General features: G+C 39.2%; 1 long non-coding RNA gene across 1 annotated transcript; it reads right to left on the reverse strand.

Moving 5' to 3' along the window:
- Window positions 1-1,592: 1,592 nt before the first annotated feature.
- LOC134969056 (uncharacterized) lies at window positions 1,593-9,650 on the reverse strand. Its single transcript, XR_010189394.1, has 2 exons — window positions 9,349-9,650; window positions 1,593-2,488 (listed from the first exon to the last, which is right to left on the reverse strand). It is a non-coding gene; the product is annotated as an uncharacterized LOC134969056 (long non-coding RNA).
- Between the last annotated feature and the right edge of the window lie 14,692 nt (window positions 9,651-24,342).

A 24,342-nucleotide genomic window follows, 5' to 3' on the forward strand; every position in this document is an offset into this window, starting at 1 on the left:
TTACAGTACTTCACGTGTATGCAATAATAATGCTCTAACTACCAATAATCCTTGAAAAAGCAAAGTTGGTATGCATCTTAAATGTAATCAGGTGATTTATAAGTTTCATAGGTTGCCTAACTTGATCTACCCCCTAAACAAAAGCCTGGAAATTGTTGGAACTGCAGTTACTGTACATTATAAGGGCAGATTAAACTTGTGACCACAGTGGTATCGCTTATCTGGCCATGGGGCCTAATTCAGACCTGGACGCTGCTGCTGAAGCCCGGTTAGGTGTGCACTAAACATAGCATATTGATTTGGGGGTAGAAAGCTCAATTGTTGTCTAATCTGACCACAAAACCTTATTCTATCTTTTATTTGAACCAGTGTGATGTTTTGTGGCAAACTATAGATGTGCTTTGATGTGCTTTTATACCAGGCTCAAAACTAGGAATTTTGTCACCAAGGGAAAGGCAGTAATTTGCTTTCCAATTCCCCCTAAAATTCAAATTAAACCACACAGTAGTTATCCCTTTATAGCAAATGTATATTATCCAGGGGATGTAGTTATGTGACCGGCGGTCAGGAGACCACCAGTCTCAATACCTCTTGAACTCGATGGCCAAATTGTCTTTTTTCAACCTCAGAAACTATGTTACTATGTTACCACCCCCTGCATCTCGAACACTGATAATCCCAACAGTCAGCATGCCGACTAAAAGGGACTATTCCCACTCGTGGGTGTCCATGACACCAACAGAGTGGGAATAGAACTTGTGGCAAGCATAGCTCGCCACCGAGCCCGCAAGGGGCTTTGTTGCACTCGCCCCTCCCGCTGGCATTCTACGTCCAGGATCCTGGCATTGGGAAGCTGACCACCGGGATCCCTGCGCCGGTAACACATACCCAACCCTTAGCCAGGATACCTAACCTTTTCTTAATGACTCGCAGGCAGAGGCTAATTGGAAGTCATTTGCTTTGGTAATATCTTTTCATCTGTGTAAACTTAGAGCTTATACAGCACAGGAATTGAATGCTTATGCACACAGGAATTTTCACTGTTTATTTTTAAAAATTCTGCAGACAAATTATGAATTGGGAGTTTGAATATTTACTTTAAGACCCTATTGCTTTGCAATAATAAACTGTTTGAATAATTTGTCACTTGTAATACAGAAAAATCTGTTTTTAGGCAGATGAATATTTTTTCAAACCACTGTGTATAAAGTAAGTACTGTGAGTTTATTGAATCTATGATTTAGTGGTATGGTACAGTTATATCCTCTGTCACCTTACCAGTGCGTGGCTTCATCGTGATTACAACTAGCCATAGCAGCTCACAACCCATTCATGGGGGCTTCCACACCATGTATTCCGGGTGCATATGCATGTGCCCATGCACATCCACGGGCACATTATTTTCAGCAAACCAGTCACATTTGCTGCAAATAGGCTCAAAAAGGACACATCTGTATTTCTTACACTTTATACTCTTGTGTATATTTTCTCTTGTCATATCTGTTATTGCAAACTCAATAAACCAAGTTGAATGATTTCAGGAAGACGTCTTTGTTTAATGATTAATCGGAGTGAATAACACATATCAATCATTTCTGTGTCAGATATTCACTGGCTTTAATGGGCATCTAGTCATTCCTTTTATAGGAAAACTCATACAGTGCAATACATATGAGACCATGCATACGTGTCACCCTGTGCGTTTAGATCAATCACTTTTAATAAGCAATTAAGCAATTATTTCCTTATCTATTGTTTATAACTTTTCTCAGGTCATATAATCTCTGTCCAAATGTCAAGCACATCCCAAATATTTTATCTTATCCTAATTATTTTTGATTGACAGGTGCTCCCTTTATCTATGTTTTTCAAACTTGTTTTGCAGAACATTCCTTATCTAGGCGTATATTATAAACATACATTATTCTGAAACAAAACTTCTCTTGTAATTTCACTTATGAATATATATGCCATTTTGTATCAAGATGGAGTCTTACTTGTTGAATATTCTGACATCAGATCTCACATTTCCCTTCTTTTTATTGAATATTCTGACATCAGATCTCACATTTCCCTTCTTTTTATTCATAATTTACTGTGACCTTCCTAACTGACTTACTTTAGCTTTCTTAACTGGGGTCACAGCTTACTAAACTACATGAACTGTACACACAAGCCCATACACATGACCTATTTCCAGTACTTGTGCATAGACCACAACCATTCCCCATAGGAGCCCATGATCCCAGTATCCCTGATCATTCAGATTGTCCATAATTCTTAATTGCATAGTCCTTTTGCAATATTCTTGCATTCATGGTTTCCATCATAGTCCAACATGCTCAGTCCTTCTAGTACATGGTTGCAAGTAGCACAAACTTCTTGTCCATCTTGTGGTGACCCTACTTTGTAACACATCGATAATTAAAGTTCATGCGATTGATCGAATCTTGTCAACATCACAGGCTGTGATTCTTTTTTCTTGTCTCTGGAACAACAATTAAGTGTGAATATTTTGACTATCATACATACTACAACTTTTATCACAACATAGATAACTATAAACAATGTAAATCCTCCAGGAATTACCAACAAAATACCGGAGAATAATTCTGCAAAACCTTAAATCCAGGTCACTGGATTTTTCCATGAGTACAGCCCAGAGAGCCATTTTTCTTTACAATGAGCTTGTGCAACTTGGCTCTTTAACTCTTTAACTTGGGGTAGGTGGTCCTCAATGGCCTCAACAACTCTATATGTGTCATTAATGTAATTACAACAAGTTTCCTTTAGTCATGCACATACATTCTTCCTTTGCTGTCAGGAAGTCTGTAAACATTCTGTGAGACTACACCTTATGCTTTATCATTTTTAACTCATCCCACAAACTCAAAAGCTTTGTCATACAATTTAGTAGTATTGTGTAATAGTTCAGCCAAATCTATAACAGGTGAAAATGCTTTCTTTATGCAAAACCTGTTAATCAATGGTATGTTTGTTAAATTTCATGAGGCAGCTTTCCTTGGCCAATGTTGTGGCTTTTGTATATCATCAGGTGAGAGAAAATCTCTATAAAAGGTTATAGGCACTAGCTGGCCTAAAGTATAATTACCATATCATAGTAACATAGTATCTAATGTTAAAAAAAGACAATTTGTCCATCAAGTTCAACCTATTTGTGGTCTCCTATGCAGGATTATTTTTGTCTAAATTTTGTCTCTTGCTGATGTCAGCCGTTGTGTTTTATTCCCTTTTCATAGTAACTATAGTGCGCGACTATGCACCATAACCCTGGATATCCTTATCTATTAGGAATTTATCTAACCCATTCTTAAAGTTGTTGACTGAGTCCACCACTACTACTCTCTCAAGCAGGGAATTCCAAACACGTATTGTCCTTACTGTGAAAAAACCTTTACACCGTATTGTGCGGAATCTCCTCTCCTCTAACCTGAGCGAGTGTCCACGTGTCCTCTGTGCTGATCTTATCCTCCGTATGGGAGCCACTTGTATGCCTTTTTCCTGCATAAATAATATACATTTTCTGGTAACATATATGGAATGTTATGCACTACCATCCATAAACTCATTAAGTTATTTTCTCCCACCTGTGAGTCACGAGTTATACCAGCTTGGTCTGTAGTATGTTCATACTTGTGAGTTACATTTAACTTATTCTAACATTCAAAGGCAGTATCTGCTACTTGGATATTCATTCCACTTACTATTGTAGTTCTTTTGTTATTGTTATCACAGCTATAAACATTATAGCCACGGGTCTGAGTAAAAGTTACCTTGGAATGGGCACAATTTACTTATCCCAATTGTCTGGATATTGGCCCTCATTCCGAGTTGATCGGTCGCAAGGCGATTTTAGCAGAGTTACACACGCTAAGCCGCCGCCTACTGGGAGTGAATCTTAGCTTCTTAAAATTGCGAACGATGTATTCGCAATATTGCGATAACAAACTTCTTAGCAGTTTCAGAGTAGCTTCAGACTTACTCGGCATCAGCGATCAGTTCAGTGCTTGTCGTTCCTGGTTTGACGTCACAAACACACCCAGCGTTCGCCCAGACACTCCCCCGTTTCTCCGGCCACTCCTGCGTTTTTTCCGGAAACGGTAGCGTTTTCATCCACACGCCCCTAAAACGCCGTGTTTCTGCCCAGTAACACCCATTTCCTGTCAATCACACTACGATCGCCGGAGCGATGAAAAAGCCGTGAGTAAAAATACTATCTTCATTGTAAAATTACTTGGCGCAGTCGCAGTGCGAATATTGCGCATGCGTACTAAGCGATTTTTCACTGCGATGCGATGAAAAATACCGAGCGAACGACTCGGAATGAGGGCCCTTGCTTTTAAACTTATCAGCTCTTCATTCATATTACCCATTCTTTCAAGAGTGTAATTTGCTTTGGTTGTTAGTAATTCAAAACAAAATTCTGCATCTTGTGCCATAGCAATGATCGTAAGTGGCACAGACCTCTGGGCAAATACCTTATTGGACTGTTTTCCCTTTTCAAAATCAAGGTTCAATAGTTCAGTTTAATGTGAACTCCAACCCAATTCATGGATGTAACAGCTACTTGTGATTGTGTGCAAATCCAGGAGTTCCTTAATCTCTAAATCTGGACTGCTTTGCAGTGTGACTGTACAAAAGAGTTTATCCATGGTTTAAAGAGCTCCCTCTTAACTCTACAGTCACTGATTGTATTCCCTGCATATGTACAGTTCTGACAATTGTCATACTTCACTGGATCAACTACTGATGATGAAATAAGGGTCACAATAATCACTGACATCATAGCAGAACACATTATAAATCCCCAAAAGACCCTTGTCAGATTTCAAGCCTATTAAATGGTATCTATGCATGGTACAGTACAATGATTGGATAATACTTCCTTTGAAACTTTCTTGTATCTCAGTGTCCTTATTTGCCACTTTTGCTAGTGCAATCAGTAGAACTTGGCATGGACTTTTGAATCAGTGTTCAAGAACTTTTCAGAAGTATTTTCTTTATAACCACTCAGTCTCTAAGTTGCAGCTTGTACTTATATCTGCATTAGGATCTAGAATGGAGGACAAGACTTGATGGTGGATTTTAGTTAGTGGTTGCTACAACAACCAAATCACATATTCAGATATGTCACTAAATGAATATCACAGTAACAGATAAAAAGTGACACCCTAGCCTGTAATGATAATCAAATTATGTCTCATATGGTATCAGCTAGTATTTTACCTGTGAAATGTGTGCCTCTATTCCTGGCACACCATATCTGCAAATAACCTTTGCATTAGTTTTTTACAGTGCAACCTCAGTGTACAGTATGATGACTTGTAAAGCCACTTCTCTAGCCAGTGGGATAATTAGTCTGTATTCACAGTTCACACAAGGGCAAATTCATATATCAAGACTTTGGGCAACTGGGTGTAGTTCACTTGTTTAATCAGAAAAGGTGGGTACATTGTATAACATTACAGCCCCTACAGTGTCTGGACTACCGACAGAAAGCCTGCATGTGCAAGAAACAGCCTCTGCCCTCTGTTCCTATCTGGAGCCCCAACCAGAGCTGTGCTTAAAGGATTCAACCAGCAGCCGGGAGCATCCTAATAAGGAGAGGTATACAGTATGTGTAGTACCTATGGACACTGCAACATAAAGAGCCTTTTATTAATTTATCACTATGTTGTGAGATATCCAGAAAGAACATTCTCTCAGTGCACAGAGTTATTAAACTGCAGCGCTGTAGTTGCAAGTGAACCATCATAATCAGCATGTGATTAATATTTGCTGCTATATGGACAAATCCTTGAATTAGCCTCCTGGGGAGTGGTGTTATATACAAAAGCTCCTACTATATAGCATTTTATATGATGTGGGTTTTTAATATGTTTTCTGTCCAGTCAACTGTGGGTTATATGATATTATTTTTGAATAAATTGAATTGCCGCTTTTAATACTTTGAAAGCGCACGTGTTTTTGAATTCTTTCAGATTTGGGTACATTGTATAAGGTGTACCCTCAGGTGGCTTTTTTCACAGCTTTTCCTAGGTTCTATTATACATATCTAATGTAGCCTGATGCAGAGGCTTATACAATTTATGCAAAACCCAGGGATTGTCTTATTACCTTTCAACCAATCTATTGTCTTTCAGACACATATTGTCTTACTATGAATAATGTGGCCATTTACTAGTGACTGTTGGCAGACAAGGTGCTTTCTTCCAGATACCACTTTGTCATTTCTCTCAGTTTGTCACCTTACCTCTCACTCGGAGGCTTTGCTGTTGGGAATTTTGACAAGCATGTCTGTTTCTCCTTAGTGCTTGGGGCCCTCTGTCCACTTAATGGATGGGTGTCTCAAATAACCATAACATGGCTATCTGCTCTGCAGGACATCAGCCAAATTATTGACCGTATTCTTGAAATGTTTGCACCCAAGTGTGCTCTGACCTTGGCCACAACTGGCATAGAGGGGCAGATAAGAAACAGCATCCTTCACCTAGTATACAATTCTTAGAAACCAGCAGTCAAAAATTTCAAAGAAAAAGAAAAAAGGTGTTTTTTTCCTCAGCTAATTGTGAGCTGCTGCTGTTAAGTCACCACTGCATGCTTCATACTTATCAGTGTATTTCACCCTCCCTTATACACACATCATTTTTTTGAGCACTTCTCCCTTCTTTGAGCACAGTGTACAACACCCGTACAATACAGCTGAGCTCAAAATGAGTGTGATATTAAACTAAAAATTAGAATTAACCATGTGCAGAACAGCAATATTATCAGTGAGATCAAGCAAATACACAACAGTAAATCATCAACATTGCTAGAGTAGGGCAGTACTGTCAGAGCTGCTGATTGTTTGACAAGACGCAGGAGCTCACAGCCCCAGCCTACAGAATGAGACTTGCTGACAATTTTTTATATACAAGGATTGAAAGTTAAATCAATCATATGAAAAAAAAACATTGCAGTTGATGTGTTTAAATAATAACAGAATACTTAGACATTAATGTGAATCCAACACGTCATTACCCATAGACACACGCAGGAGGGGTTTCTGGTTGCCCAGAAACTCCCCTTCTCTTGACAAGTGGCTCACATTATGACAACAATAACAATGGTATATACAGTAATACGATTACTAGAGTTGCCGCCACATCATGCAGTGTAAGGAACGGAGCAGAAGTTCTGCACATGGCCAGTGGGAGCTGCTTCTTCTACCAAGTTTGCTATGTGTGTGGATCTGAGCCCTCAATCAGTGCACTGAACCAGAGAGCAGCGATCAGGAAGAAGAGACAGAAGTCTTAACATGAGGCTGGAGAATGTGTGCTTAGAAAGTGTAGTACTGGGTTAATTATGTTTGTGCATTTATTATGGTATGTTTTACCTTTTCCTGACCACTTTATTGATACAGCCTATACTAAAGACAATCTATAGTGTTTCCATACAGTAGACAGTGTATAAAAAGAGTAAAAGACCAATATTTACATTAATACTCCAATGTTCGCAAAGTGGGAGATTGTGGACTGCCATTAGGAAACCCCCCTCTAGAAATCCTGCATTTGCCACTGTTACCTGGGAAGACATACTATACATTGAGGTAGAACATATCGTCTCTTAGCTTTAAGACCAGTAAGAAATAGACAAGGGTTTGCACACATCTTCAAGATTAGTTACATATATCATCAGACCTGAAACTATTATACAAGCACTTTAGGCAGATAAAGGATCAGCTCCCACTAAATTCAAGGAACAGTCATGACCATCTTTATTCTTACGGGCGAGTGTGGTCTCATCTGATATCACCCAAGAGGTAACACCTGTGACTGTGACAAAAGTATTTGTATTGAAGCTGCAACAAAAACATTTGTTTAAATTACACGACTAGTTGAAAGTACTGGTTTGTTAGGTGCAGGTCAGCTGTAAATGCAGAAGCAGAACATGCAGAATGTACAATCCTTACAGAATGCACAGAAATGTTCCAAATAACTTTTAAACATCACAAATAACTCATATACTTAGCAACAGACTTTAAGCCATTAGAAACTTTCTCAGAGGATTAAATGATAGCACTGAGCTTACAGCTCACCTTCCTCAGCAACATACATCTTGTTATCAAAACAGAAACCAAAACCTTTGTCAGTGTGTGTGTTTTCAAATCAAATCAAATCCGTGGAGTTAGCACTGAAAACACATAATCAGTTGCAAGAATCATTAAATTAATTTTGTATTTAATGTGACTTAAGCTCACGTTCACGCTGCATGTTAAAGATTTCAATTCATTTTATGTTCTGTATTCAAGTGTGCTTATAATATATCCTGAACAGCAATCATTCTGTGTCCGTTTTTGTGTTCTGGTGTGACACGTCTTTGTCAAAAGAACTATCTTTTAAAAGTGTTAACTGTGCCCCCTGACTGAATCTTGTGTTAACCAAACCCAATTTATCTGTTGGTTTACCAAACCCTATGTATCTGTAGGTTTTACCAAACCCTATGTGTCTGTGGGTTTACCAAACCCAATGTGTCTGCAGGTTTTACCAAAACTTATTCTGGGCGGGGGACCTTTTTGTCTCTTTGACATTATTTCCCCCCCAAATCTGCACACATCTCCATGGGGATCAAGGGTGCTATCTGTTGGTATGTCTCATACCTATATCTTGGAAGTCAATGTAACCTTTTGATGTTCTTTTTCTTTGAACAATGTAACCTCTTGATCAATAAATCCTGTCACGGTAACCTCGTGACACACACTGTTTCTCCTAGCTGACAGTCAAATTAACTTTTATGAACTGCAGAAATTCCTGGGGAACTAAAAAGATAGTTACCTCTCTTAACGGTCATTTGCATTCATCACACCAGCTCAAGAAGTATCTATGCATGCAGCCTGAAAAGTTCAAAGTTCAAAATCGGAACCAATTTCTAATGCACACAAATTAATCACTTTGCAATGTAACTAATAGACTGAAACAATGTTACCCTTCTTTTGCAAGTAAAAAACACAGTACGTTTAAACTTTGCACAAACACAAGAGATGTCATTGGAGGTTTTGAACAAAAGATCAGCATAACAGTTCCAGCATACTGTATCTGCAATAACATAACAGTTCCAGCATACTGTATCTGCAGTAACATTTAACTCTGGAGGTTAAATATCACAATTCTCTTGTATGTATACCAGGGCTTTCCAAAATATATACAAAGCACAGATTGGTCTGGTAAGCTACTAGGTTTTCTAAGATGTGGAGGCATGTTAGAAAATAACTAAAATAAAACCCTTATCTGACAAATGCAGTAGTCACAACATAAATGTTTACACAAACAAACATTTCTATGGTACCTGAAATCACCAGGTCAGTAGTTCTCCATGCTTAAGGACACCAGATAGAAATGACAATCTGACCCCAAAATTCAGAGTTTCAACCTGCAGAAAACAAATTCTGCTTGCACGGGTTTGTTGAGGTCTGAGCTCTGGGGTCAAATGTCCAGGCTTCCGTCCAGTAAGCTTTATCAGGAGTCTTGGTGGGACCTTCAGCTCTCAAATTTGTTATTACAAGCTCAATATACCAAGTTGAATGATTTCAGGAAGTCATCTTTGTTTAACGATTAATCGTAGTGAATAATACAAGTCAATCGTTTGTCTGTCAAATATTCACTGGCTTTAATGGGTGTCCAGTTATCCCTTTTATAGGATCATACAGTGCATATTAGATCATGCATACGTGTCATCTTGTGTGTTTACATCAATCACTTTTAATAAGCAATTAAGTATTTCCTTATCTATTGTTTATAACTTTGCTCAGGTCATATAATCTTTTTCCAAACGTCGAGCACATCCCAAATATTTTATCTTATCCTAATTATTTTTAATTGGCAGGTGCTCCCTTTATCTATGTTTTTCCAATGTGTTTTGCCGAACATTCCTTATCTAGGCGTATATTATGAACATTCATTATTCTGAAACAAAACTTCTCTTGTAATTTCACTTATGAATAAATACGCCATTTTGCATCAAGATGGAGTCTTGCTCGTTGGATATTCTGACATCAGTTCTCACACTCTTCATTATGTATCTGTATTCTGAGTCCTAACAAGCCCAGCCTTAGTAAATTCCCTGCAACCTATAGGATACATAATGCCAGCAAGAGTACATACTGTAATGCCTACTAAAATATTGGAGGTTGCTGGAGCATTTTGTGGTATACAGTATCCCTTTATACACCATTGATCTTTATTCTTAAATCTGCATGTGTTGCATTACTTTCTTAGTCTCAGTTTTTGTCTTTATCTTGGCCAGTTGTCTTGTACTGTACTGTACCTTCCATCCAGTCTGTATGTTGCGTTTTGATGTTCAGACATTAACCCAAAACAATCAGTAAGTGCTGAACATATACAATAAAAATCACATACCAGCACTCAGAATACAAAAGATAAAAATTGTATTCTAGTAACATATATAAACCTAACACTGTAACAAAGATACAGTAGTGTGCATTGATCTCAAAATCCTAAAAACAGCAATAGGGCTAATAGGTTACATATTGCAATAAATAAAAATGTATCTGAAGTTCTTGTACTGAATAAGAAAACAACTTTGCACCTTCACTAATCAATTAGAGGAATGGAAGATGGCAGGCAGTAAATATAATAGTAGTAATCTAATATACAGTATATAGATCAAGTGATGAAACTCAGCAGTCAAAAGTGTACTTGAATCCTTAATGCATGCTTAAATGAAAGTGTGTATTAACCCTTTGTAGAATTATCAGATTAAAGAGAATGGAGAACAGAAAAGCACGTATATTGCTGCACTCCAATGATTATATAGACAAACATCAAAAAAAAAAAAAATGCTTAGTTTAACCAATGATCAATTATAAAATTGTAGAAAAACAAAAATGTTATTTCTACAAAGGGTTAAAATACACCTTCAGTGTACTAGTGTGATCAACATATGGAGTATGGGATTGATGACTATTTACTCTGAAGAGACGTCCAGTGCTTTTCAGCAGAGAAATGTGTTTTCATGTGGAAAGACATCTATCTGCTTACCATCTACCCGTTTTTAATCTGATATGTCCCAATCAGCCTCTGCAGTGGCTCTCGACTGCCTCCCAAAAGTGATTGACACCTGTCAGCTAAGCATCTCACACAGAAGTGTGGCTTGTGAAGCTCCCGGTTTCAAATGGAGCTCTCCATCGGTGCAAGGACTATGGAGAACCATTGAATGGCTTGTTAGCAGTGTGTGAGATCCTGAGGAAGGATTAATCAATCCAAAAAATGCTAGTGATATCAGGACACCCTAAGTTTTTGTCCACAATTATGGTACAAGTTTTAAATCTGCTCAATTTCCTTTTATCCCATTCTTCCTGGGATCAAAATGGTTTTCTCTGGGTTTTGGGTTTTATGGTATAAGGTGGAAGAAATGTTGCATTTCGGGGGGATGCTATTTTTATTTTTATTATTTTTTTGTGGATTACTTTGTGTGGATTGTTTTTATTTTATTTGTAAATAAACCACTTTTGTTTATATACTGACATCTGGACTTCTTTCCGCCAGTGACATGCAGTGAAGTGAGGCAGAGCCTTTCTTGTCATACTAACATTTGTGCCAGAATTTTGACTGTATAAAGTATATGAAAAATACAAAGAATATTTTTGAAATATCTTCTTTGCATTATTCTAAACATTTTTATAGCCAAAACTGTGGAGTAAAAAGTCTATGGCAGCTGAGACACTGCCTCAACTGCCTATCTTTTCCGTACATCTCAGATCAAACTCACCAAATTTCCAGAAGTATAAACTGCTGCACCTGTGTATAATGCCCAGATGTACCCTTTGGCATGTACATCTGGCTCTGGTGCTAGCCAGTGTCTCCTGAGCAATTTAGATCAGCGCATATCCATGCTTTCCGCTGGTATTGAAGATACGTAATTATCATCTTTACAATAATACTGGGGACGAGGACCTGCTCTCACATATGGTTATGAATAAAAGATACCCTTTGAGGAACGTAGCAGCTATTCATTAGGCAAGCGATTTGCCTATTTAGAAGCACCAAAGAAACATTTTGATGAATGCATCTCACTGTATAGAGCTGAGTTTAGAGGCAGTCTGACTTCTGTGAAGATTAACATATGTGGTTTCCTTGTTTCAATTCTACTTTCCTGAAGACTATAGGATTGATAATTTTTTGTATTCCATGCTGATCACAGAGTGGTGCCCCTGAGTGTCTGGACGGACCCGCAGTTAGGGGGTGCAAGTTGCTCCATCTTTATTTGTTTAATCCTAGCTGAATAGTTGAGATTGCCAACTGAATAGCATGCTTAGAACATCCTACTGTTTCAGAACAATAGTGTTAATTGGGGCTAATTCAACAAGGAACGCAAAACTGCTAAAATCACAAAAATTGAGAAAATATGTAAAATCTGAGACAAAAAATACAACTTCTGAGACATAGCAAAAACTGAATATGCACGACGAAAACTAGGCGCGAAGGTTGCGTACTGAAGGGCTGGACTCACAAAAACTACGAGCAGGGGCGTGTTGTGGGCATATGCAGATTTTAGATAGGCGGAGCATACGCATTTTTTGCAACTAAACGCACATTTATGGTGTGCAGTTTCTGAGTGACTACAGGTCAACCTTAAAATCTGCACAAGCTGACCTCAGTTGTAGAATGTTCAATGTATACTGCAATCATTGCTTTATTACACCCAGCTGAAGCAGCTCACGCTGCTGACCACAATTCAGGTTATTCAGCTGCATTGAAATTTATCAACATGTAAGGGAGCTTTAAACTATTTAACACATGTATTACTCTAAAATATATGTTAGTAGGAACCTAATAAGTCTTTAAGTTACTAACAATGCAGGTTTGTCAAGAACACACTTGTTTTCCTACAAACATGTACAATAACATTTAAAAGCAAGTTGTTTTTTTTGTTTGGTTAATGGCTTTTTGTTTAAAAGCTGAGTTTTTTTATGATTTAAAGCAACAAACAATTATTATCTTCAAAAATCATACCCACATACATGTGTAAGGTTTTTTTGTTTTTTTTTCCCCTTTGACAAAGAAACCTATGTTCAATAACCATCACTACAATAATTGTGATTTTGTGGACATTTTAATTATGCACTTTTTTAAAATATTTTCACATTAAACAATAACATAAGGAATGTTAATAATAACAAAGAAACATTAATATGTCATGTATGTAAACTTTCAACATAAAAAAAATATTTGTTTCCCTTTTTCCGCCTGCGTTTGTGGATTCACCAGTGGAAATAGCTCGTCTTGTTGTTTGAAGCATCCTGTCAGTAGGCACGGTTGGCTCAATGTTATGTGTGGCTGATGTTAAATTGTGACATCAGAAACCTTTACGCAAAGAATGCGACTAAGTGTAAGTTTTTTTTGCAAAAGATGCAGATTTTTAAATCTAATCGCAAAATTTTCAAATTTGACAAGTCCACTTTTTTTGTAACATTAAATTAGTGTTGCAGATTTTCCGTTTGGGCGTGCTTTTGCAATTTTGCGATTGGTCGCAGTTTTTGCTAATTTGTACTTTTTACGATCCTTACAGAATTAGCCCCATTGTGGACCATTTGACTCATTCACCATCAATTGAATTTTGGATAATTTTGAGCATATATTACACTGCTTGGTCTGTATAAACCTGATTGCTATTATTATATTTACTTCCTGCTGTCTTCCATTCCATTAATAATTACTGAAGGTACAAGGTTGTTTTCTTCAGTACAAGAGCTTAACATAATTTTTTCTTAAATGTTTTTATTGATGTCAGAGGAGGCAAATTACTACAATACAAATGTCATCAAAATTTTATTAGATTGCTATTCTATGATAGCAATATACTGTAGGTGTCCAGAAAAACCGAATTACTGTATCTTGAGAAATGGTAAAATGTGAATAAGTGAGGTTCAAAGGCTATGTTATCTGTCTTCGCGCTCCATCAACATCATCAATTAAGCTGGTATATACACCCATCTTGAGGCATTAAGGCAGAGACCTCACCACTTATTTTCAAATTTTCCAACCAATATGCAAAAATTAAGTAACAATTTCAATAATAAAAAGAAAAGAAATAGAAAGAAAGGTAGGGATGGAGGAGTGGCAGGAAAAAGAAGGAAGAGGGAAAAAAGAAGGGAAAATGGGGGAAAAAAGATGAGCCATGTATGCCTAGGCCCAGCACCAACACTATCTCAAGTGTAAACAATTGGGAGGTCTTGTAATACCAGTCTTGTTTTGTACCATTGTGTTGATTTAAAACAATGTTGTACAATGCTTATCTTTTTATATAAATATTTAAAGTGTAAAAAAAAGCTTTCCCAAATTGAGAAAAACTGTTCTGTCTTCTTAATATAGGGAAGATTCTACCCAATCCATTTTAAAAATATAAAAAGAACAATTTCTCTTTGAATATAGCTAAAGAAGGGAGGGTAGGATGAATCCACTGTTTAAGAATTAATTTTTTGGCTACAGCTGAGAGGACCAATAATAGTTTATCACAGCCCTACAGAAGATTATCCAGAACCACCCATTCTGGGGGTCAGTGGAAGATAGTTACTAGTTCATCTCACGCAAATCTTTAACCTCAATCCAGAATTTTTTAATGACATTACAGTCCCATAGAAAATGATATAAAGATGCTTCCACCTGGGAACATTTTGGACACGCTGATGATTTTGCTATGCCTACCATGTGGCAGCAATTGGTGGAATGATAGCCTCTATAAAAGAGTCTAGAGATAATTTCTCTATCGGTGGAAGCAGTAAGCGTTCAGAGAAAGTCCAAAAAATAGTAGCCTCTGACAAATCTGGATAGCATGTCTGCCATTTAGTGATGCCTGTGGTGAACATGCCCATAATGTAAGGAATTCTTAGCATACAATAATTAAAAAAAAGCTACAGCTCTGTATGAATAGGCAGTGGACAAGAAAGCAGCATCCAACTGATTGTCCTAGCCCAAAGGAGATAGAAAAGATAGACCCTTACTAGTATAGTGTTGTGCCTATAAAAATGCTAAATCACAAGATTTTAGACAATCCTATTTTGTGTGTGAGCCTGCTCAAATGTTAAGGATGTTTAAGTGAGGAATTAGTGAAATGTCTGACAGTGCGAAGTCCCTGAGCATCCCACATTTGGAATGTATTAGCAGCCAATCCATTCTGAAAGCTACTGTATTATTACCCAGCAAAGGGAGGTGTACTGAATAGGAGGTACGGATATTACATTTATTGCGCACAGAGTGCCACGTTGACTATGTTGACATCAAAAGCAGATTATCGAGCAGAGGTGGCGGGATATCGTGTTTAGGAATACAGAATGCAAAAAACAAATTAAGCCCAAACCAGAAAGACATAGTTTCTCTAATAATTAAATAGCAAAGTCTCTACATAAAATCTCATCTTTAATATAGCGACAGATTGCTATTGTATCTATTATAAGAACAATGGAGTGCAGTTACAGTAGTTAGTTTTCCATATTACTAAAATAAGATGTTTAGCTTTGGAAATCTGACTCCTGGTATATGTATATCTTTTATTGAATTACCACAAATAACTATGTTTAGCGCTGACTGTTTTTGGTTTATATCTTTCTTGCAGACTCACACATAGGGAAAGGGGGGATGTAATAGAGTGTGAGGATCAGAAAGTGAGAGATTTTGGGAGATTTTTCCTGTTTTCTTAAAGTGGCAATCATTTACATGGCAAAATCAACCTAGTTTTTCCATGTAAATGATTGCCACTTTAAAAAAACAGGAGAAATCTCCCAAAATCTCTCACTTTCTGATTCTCACAACCTATTACATTTCCCCCGTAGTTTGTAACTCAGCATATCCTAAATACTTAAATCTCTCTGTTGAATTTCTTAATCTACCCTTTATGTAGGTTTCTTTCCTATTATTCCATTCTCCCTCATATACTAACTGTACTATACTAAGCATAAAAGTCCTGCTAATGACTACAGCAACTTGGTCTGTTTTATGGTTTGTGTATTTATTAAAATGGTGATTCAGCACTCCTGGCAGTAAATCACAATGCTCCTTACAAGTTAGGTGTTGGTAACCTTATATTCATAAATTAAGTCACCTCTTGTACAATTTATTTAAAGTTAATTATATCTTTGGAAATTAGACACACATTCAAGATTGTTATACAGACATGATAAATGTGTTCTTGCAATTTTTATACGTTCTTAACAAAGAAAGATAAGTCATGTTACTATTATAATGTGCCCTTTGGAAATAGTCCATTAGAACAAGTCTTGGTCAAAGTGTTGCGCTTATGAAATGTACTGTACTGTAATATGTTCCACGTACTATGCTTTTTCTATTTTCAGTGGGGAAAAAAGAAGTTGCAGTAAGATTCCCTTGCAATTTTACTGAAAAGTTTAAGTTAATGAGTTGAACAGCTCTTAGAATTATGCATTTGTTACTAATTAAACATTAGTAAATGTATCTCCAAGATGCTTTGTATAAATGTTGGCAGTGTGGATCCAGACAGAACCAGCAGAACTGAACTTTTGGGAACTGGGTTGAATAATTGGATTTCAAAGTGAGGCAAAAAATAACTGAACCACAAATCTTGTACCTTGTGAGCTTTCTTTATACAGGTATACTTCTCTTTATTGCTGTTTGTAGCTATTTTACTATATAAAGTATGCAGAGGGTTTAATAGTGAGGAGCAGTTTTGTGTAAGTGACAGGCAGTGTATGGTGAGAGAGAAACAGAGAAACTTGTTCAGAGTTCCAAACTGAAGTTATGGCTCTTTTATTTTTCCTTGTTTAGTGTGCATGTGCGTCTCTTTACAATGTACTTTTTATTATATAGGTAACATGCACATGCAGCACCCTAGGACAGAGGTTCTCAAACACGGTCCTCAAGGCACCCTAACGGTCCAGGTTTTAGGTATATCTGTGGCTGAGAACAAAAAGAAAGAATTTCATCTGCACCAGAGACAATGTTACTAATTTTCAATTCAGGGAATGGTGGTCCTATTTTATAGGGTTATGATCTTTTATTGATTATGACCACTTTTGTGGGTGCTACCATCCAATTAAACAACAGGTTGGAGAAATTTTACAAGAAAAAGAATCGGGTTTAGGTGGGTGCACTCCGTCCCTTTAAAGTGTATTGTTTAAAATACAGTTTATTAGGTTTATTTTAAAATCTATGTATTAACATGCCACCCTTTTCAGATAACCCGTGGGGCTTATATATTTTTGACTGTTCAGCCTATTGCTAGGTTGAATTCTGTTCGTTCTTGTGAATATTATTAATTTATAACATTCCCTAATAACATTTCTGGCTCCTGTTAGAATACAAGCTATATACACTGCTCAAAAAAATAAAGTGAACACTTAAACAACACAATGTAACTCCAAGTCAATCACACTTCTGTGAAATCAAACTGTCCACTTAGAAAGCAACACTGATTGACAATCAATTTCACATGCTGTTGTGCAAATGGAATAAACAACAGGTGGAAATAATAGGCAATTAGCAAGACACCCCCAATAAAGGAGTTGTTCTGCAGGTGGTGACCACAGACCACTTCTCAGCTCCTATGCTTTCTGGCTGAAGTTTTGGTCACTTTTGAAAGCTGGCGGTGCTTTCACTCTAGTGGTAGCATGAGACGGAGTCTACAACACACACAAGTGGCTCAGGTAGTGCAGCTCATCCAGGATGGCACATCAATGCGAGCTGTGGCAAGAAGGTTTGCTGTGTCTGTCAGCGTAGTGTCCAGAGCATGGAGGCGCTACCAGGAGACAGGCCAGTGCATCAGGAGACATGGAGGAGGCTGTCGGAGGGCAACAACCCAGCAGCAGGACCGCTACCTCCACCTTTGTGCAAGGAGGAACAGGAGGAGCACTGCCAGAGCCCTGCAAAATGACCTCCAGCATGCCACAAATGTGCATGTGTCTACTCAAACGATCAGAAACAGAGTCCATGAGGGTGGTATGAGGGCCAGACGTCCACAGGTGGGGGTTGTGCGTGCTTACAGCCCAACACCGTGCAGACATTTTGGCATTTGCCAGAGAACACCAAGATTGGCAAATTTGCCACTGGTGCACTGTGCTCTTCACAGATGAAAGCAGGTTCTCACTGAGCACATATGACAGACGTGACAGAGTCTGGAGACGCCAAGGACAATGTTCTGCTGCCTGCAACATCCTCCAGCATGACCGGTTTGGCAGTGGGTCAGTAATGGTGTGGGGTGGCATTTCTTTGGGGGGCCGCACAGCCCTCCATGTGCTCGCCAGAGGTAGCCTGACTGCCATTAGGTACCGAGATGAGATCCTCAGACCCCTTGTGAGACCATATGCTGGTGCGTTGGCCCTGGGTTCTTCCTAATGCAAGACAATGCTAGACCTCATGTGGCTGAAGTGTGTCAGCAGTTCCTGCAAGACGAAGGCATTGATGCTATGGACTGGCCCGCCCGTTCCCCAGACCTGAATCCAATTGAGCACATCTGGGACATCATGTCTCGCTCCATCCACCAACGCCACATTGCACCACAGACTGTCCAGGAGTTGGCGGATGCTTTAGTCCAGGTCTGGGAGGAGATCCCTCAGGAGACCATCCGCCACCTCATCAGGAGCATGCCTAGGCATTGTAGGGAGGTCATACAGGCACGTGGAGGCCACACACACTACTGAGCCTCATTTTGACTTGTTTTAAGGACATAACATCAATGTTGGATCAGCCTGTAGTGTGTTTTTCCACTTTAATTTTAAGTGTGACTCCAAATCCAGACCTCCATGGGTTAATTAATTTGATTTGCATTGATAATCTTTGTGTGATTTTGTTGTCAGCACATTCAACTATGTAAAGAACAAAGTATTTAATAAGAATATTTCATTCATTCAGATCTAGGATTATTTTAGTGTTCCCTTTATTTTTTTGAGCAGTGTATTTTTAATACTTTATTCACTAATACACATATATTCTTTATCACACTAATCTTGTCACAATTTTTCTTTCTATTTATTTTCTTTAATACTTCACTCTACTCAGCCTAGCTGAATTAGGCCCTAAGTTCGAGTTGGTCGAAGGTGCGGGTTCCCTGAATAACTTAAAAAAAAACGTCCAAGTTCAGCCAGGAACACTCTCCTTTCATTTTGCCGGGAACCTTTCATTTCGCATCTGCAGCCAACTCATAAATTGCAAAGTTCAACTTTTCCCTTTGGCTGCATTTTTCAATTTATATTTGCATCCAAAAGAAAAAAAAAAAACAACTAAATACTGCAATTCTTTATTATAATAAAGCACCAACCCCAAAAAATGATTTAGTTCTTGCATTGTTGTGTGAGAGGCAGTATCATAACATCTCTGTTAGAAAAAAGCTGCTGCGGATGTGTGACTGCATATGTTTAACATCATTTTTTTTTTTTAAACAGATGCTTTAATCAGTTATAAATCCAATTGTTTAACCCTATCTCACAACCTCTACAGCCACTTTTTGTTGCACAAACTTAAAGAATACATACTATCTAGCATTTTCTAACTTGCGACACAAACAGCATCATCTACCTTATAGGCAATATATTGGGATTGTGACATTTTTATCTGTCATAACCAGGTGCTATTTTGTTTTCAGTTTCCAATCTCCCACATACCTGAACACATATTTTGGCTGATTAAAGTGCTACATCTACAGTCCAATATATCTATATGCTAAACCAGTGGTCCCAAAACTTTTTTGAATCAGCGCCCTAGAGAATCAGAATTTTTTACACAGCATCCTAGGCTAAAAGTTTATTACTGAGAAATTTAGAAATAAATATTATTTAGTAAATTGTGTTTGTATATCATACTTAAGGTGCATACACATGGTGCAATGTTTGCTTATGACCTTGACTAAATAGTCAAAATCGTAAGAAAAGTTAGCACATAATGCACCATGTGTACACAGCTTGCACTACGGATGCGCGCTCCTGTTGGGTTGGTATCGCAAGAAAAAATAGACTGTGCAGGTGAGGCAATTTTGACTATATTGTGTACAATCTACTTTCTAGTAAAGTCAAAATTGTATATAGTCAAAATCACAAGTAAAGATAGTCAAAATAGGTGGTTCTGGGCTCCAGGGAGTTTAAGGGAAATCGCAAAGTCAAAATTGGCACTTAAAGGTTTATTAACTTAGCTTTGGTTGGAGATAAAGTGGATGGAGATAAAGTACCAGCCAATGAGATGGTACGCCTACTGTCATTATTAATTTCTACTGTCATTATTAGCCACTAACATGGCAGTTAGGAGCTGATTGGCTCGTACTTTGGGGGTTATTCCGAGTTGATCACATATAGCAACTTTTTGCTGCTCATTCGATCAACTAGACACCGCCTATGGGGGAGTGTATTTTAGCATAGCATGGCTGCGATCGCTTGTGCAGCCCTGCTATGCTAAAAAAGTTTTATGCAGAACAAGTCTAGCCCTGCAGCTACTTACCCTGTGCGACGGATCCAGCGATGAAGGTCCCGGCTGTGACGTCAGACATCCCCCCTCTAAACGTCTGGACATGCCTGCGTTCGCCTTACCACGCCCAGGAAATGGTGAGTAGATACTAGAGATGAGCGGGTTCGGTTTCTCGGAAACCGAACCCCCCCGAACTTCAGCCTTTTTACACGGGTCCGAGGCAGACTCGGATCTTCCCGCCTTGCTCGGCTAACCCGAGCGCGCCCGAACGTCATCATCCCGCTGTCGGATTCTCGCGAGGCTCGTATTCTATCGCGAGACTCGGATTCTATATAAGGAGCCGCGCGTCGCCGCCATTTTCACACGTGCATTGAGATTCATAGGGAGAGGACGTGGCTGGCGTCCTCTCCGTTTAGAGTAGAGTAGAGAGTAGAGAGTCTAGAGACACTTGATTTACTAATTTTGGGGAGCATATTAGGACGAGTACTACTTGCTGATAGTGTGACCAGTGACCACCAGTTTAATTAATCCGTTCTCTGCCTGAAAAAAAACGATACACAGTGTGACACAGTCACATACCATATCTGTGCTCAGCCTCAGTGTGCCCTCAGTGTGCTGCATCATCTATGTAATACTGTATATCTGACTGTGCTGAGTGCTCACTGCTCACACAGCTTAATTGTGGGGGAGACTGGGGAGCAGTTATAGCAGGAGTACATATTTTAACAGTGCACACTTTTGCTGCCAGAGTGCCACTGCCAGTGCCAGTGTGACTGACCAGTGACCACTACTACTTGCTGATAGTGTGACCAGTGACCACCAGTTTAATTAATCCGTTCTCTGCCTGAAAAAAAACGATACACAGTGTGACACAGTCACATACCATATCTGTGCTCAGCCTCAGTGTGCCCTCAGTGTGCTGCATCATCTATGTAATACTGTATATCTGACTGTGCTGAGTGCTCACTGCTCACACAGCTTAATTGTGGGGGAGACTGGGGAGCAGTTATAGCAGGAGTACATATTTTAACAGTGCACACTTTTGCTGCCAGAGTGCCACTGCCAGTGCCAGTGTGACTGACCAGTGACCACTGACCACCAGTATATTGTAATCGTCGTGTGGTGTTTTTATTCTATAAACGCATTCTGCTGACAGTGTCCAGTATATACGTATATAATATATACCTGTCCGGCTGCAGTAGTGATATATATATATTTTTTATATCATTATCATCCAGTCTATATTAGCAGCAGACGCAGTACGGTAGTCCACGGCTGTAGCTACCTCTGTGTCGGCAGTCGCTAGTCCATCCATAATTGTATACCACCTACCTGTGGTGTTTTTTTTTTTCTATCTTCTTGATACTACTAGTAGCTTACTTTAGGAGTCTGCAGTGCTGAGCTGACAGTGTCCAGCAGGTCCGTCATTATATAATATATACCTGTCCTGCTGCAGTAGTGATATATATATATATATTTGTTATATCATTATCATCCAGTCTATATTAGCAGCAGACGCAGTACGGTAGTCCACGGCTGTAGCTACCTTTGTTTCGGCAGTCGCTAGTCCATCCTTAATTGTATACCACCTACCTGTGGTGTTTTTTTTTTTTCTATCTTCTTAATACTACTAGTAGCTTACTTTAGGAGTCTGCAGTGCTGAGCTGACAGTGTCCAGCAGGTCCGTCATTATATAATATATACCTGTCCTGCTGCAGTAGTGATATATATATATTTTTTTTATATCATTATCATCCAGTCTATATTAGCAGCAGACGCAGTACGGTAGTCCACGGCTGTAGCTACCTCTGTGTCGGCAGTCGCTAGTCCATCCATAATTGTATACCACCTACCTGTGGTGTTTTTTTTTCTTTCTATCTTCTTGATACTAGTAGCTTACTTTAGGAGTCTGCAGTGCTGAGCTGACAGTGTCCAGCAGGTCCGTCATTATATAATATATACCTGTCCTGCTGCAGTAGTGATATATATATATTTTTTTTATATCATTATCATCCAGTCTATATTAGCAGCAGACGCAGTACAGTAGTCCATGGCTGTAGCTACCTCTGTGTCGGCAGTCGCTAGTCCATCCATAATTGTATACAACCTACCTGTGGTGTTTTTTTTTTTTCTATCTTCTTGATACTACTAGTAGCTTACTTTAGGAGTCTGCAGTGCTGAGCTGACAGTATCCAGCAGGTCCGTCATTATATAATATATACCTGTCCTGCTGCAGTAGTGATATATATATATATTTTTTATATCATTATCATCCAGTCTATATTAGCAGCAGACGCAGTACGGTAGTCCACGGCTGTAGCTACCTCTGTGTCGGCAGTCGCTAGTCCATCCATAATTGTATACCACCTACCTGTGGTGTTTTTTTTTTCTATCTTCTTGATACTACTAGTAGCTTACTTTAGGAGTCTGCAGTGCTGAGCTGACAGTGTCCAGCAGGTCCGTCATTATATAGTATATACCTGTCCTGCTGCAGTAGTGATATATATATATTTTTTATATCAATATCATCCAGTCTATATTAGCAGCAGACGCAGTACGGTAGTCCACGGCTGTAGCTACCTCTGTGTCGGCAGTCGCTCATCAATCCATAAGTATACTAGTATCCATCCATCTCCATTGTTTACCTGAGGTGCCTTTTAGTTGTGCCTATTAAAATATGGAGAACAAAAATGTTGAGGTTCCAAAAATAGGGAAAGATCAAGATCGACTTCCACCTCGTGCTGAAGCTGCTGCCACTAGTCATGGCCGAGACGATGAAATGCCAGCAACGTCGTCTGCCAAGGCCGATGCCCAATGTCATAGTACAGAGCATGTAAAATCCAAAACACCAAATATCAGTAAAAAAAGGACTCAAAAATCTAAAATAAAATTGTCGGAGGAGAAGCGTAAACTTGCCAATATGCCATTTACCACACGGAGTGGCAAGGAACGGCTGAGGCCCTGGCTTATGTTCATGGCTAGTGGTTCAGCTTCACATGAGGATGGAAGCACTCAGCCTCTCGCTAGAAAAATTAAAAGACTCAAGCTGGCAAAAGCACAGCAAAGAACTGTGCGTTCTTCGAAATCACAAATCCACAAGGAGAGTCCAATTGTGTCGTTTGCGATGCCTGACCTTCCCAACACTGGACGTGAAGAGCATGCGCCTTCCACCATTTGCACGCCCCCTGCAAGTGCTGGAAGGAGCACCCGCAGTCCAGTTCCTGATAGTCAGATTGAAGATGTCAGTGTACACCAGGATGAGGAGGATATGGGTGTTGCTGGCGCTGGGGAGGAAATTGACCAGGAGGATTCTGATGGTGAGGTGGTTTGTTTAAGTCAGGCACCCGGGGAGACACCTGTTGTCCGTGGGAGGAATAGGGCCATTGACATGCCTGGTGAAAATACCAAAAAAATCAGCTCTTCGGTGTGGAAGTATTTCAACAGAAATGCGGCCAACATTTGTCAAGCCGTGTGTTGCCTTTGTCAAGCTGTAATAAGTAGGGGTAAGGACGTTAACCACCTCGGAACATCCTCCCTTATACGTCACCTGCAGCGCATTCATCATAAGTCAGTGACAAGTTCAAAAACTTTGGGCGACAGCGGAAGCAGTCCACTGACCAGTAAATCCCTTCCTCTTGTAACCAAGCTCACGCAAACCACCCCACCAACTCCCTCAGTGTCAATTTCCTCCTTCCCCAGGAATGCCAATAGTCCTGCAGGCCATGTCACTGGCAATTATGACGAGTCCTCTCCTGCCTGGGATTCCTCCGATGCATCCTTGCGTGTAACGCCTACTGCTGCTGGCGCTGCTGTTGTTGCTGCTGGGAGTCGATGGTCATCCCAGAGGGGAAGTCGTACTCGTAAGACCACTTTTACTACTTCCACCAAGCAATTGACTGTC

This window comes from Pseudophryne corroboree, chromosome 11 (genome assembly GCF_028390025.1).
Source record: "Pseudophryne corroboree isolate aPseCor3 chromosome 11, aPseCor3.hap2, whole genome shotgun sequence".
Lineage (NCBI taxonomy): Eukaryota > Metazoa > Chordata > Amphibia > Anura > Myobatrachidae > Pseudophryne > Pseudophryne corroboree.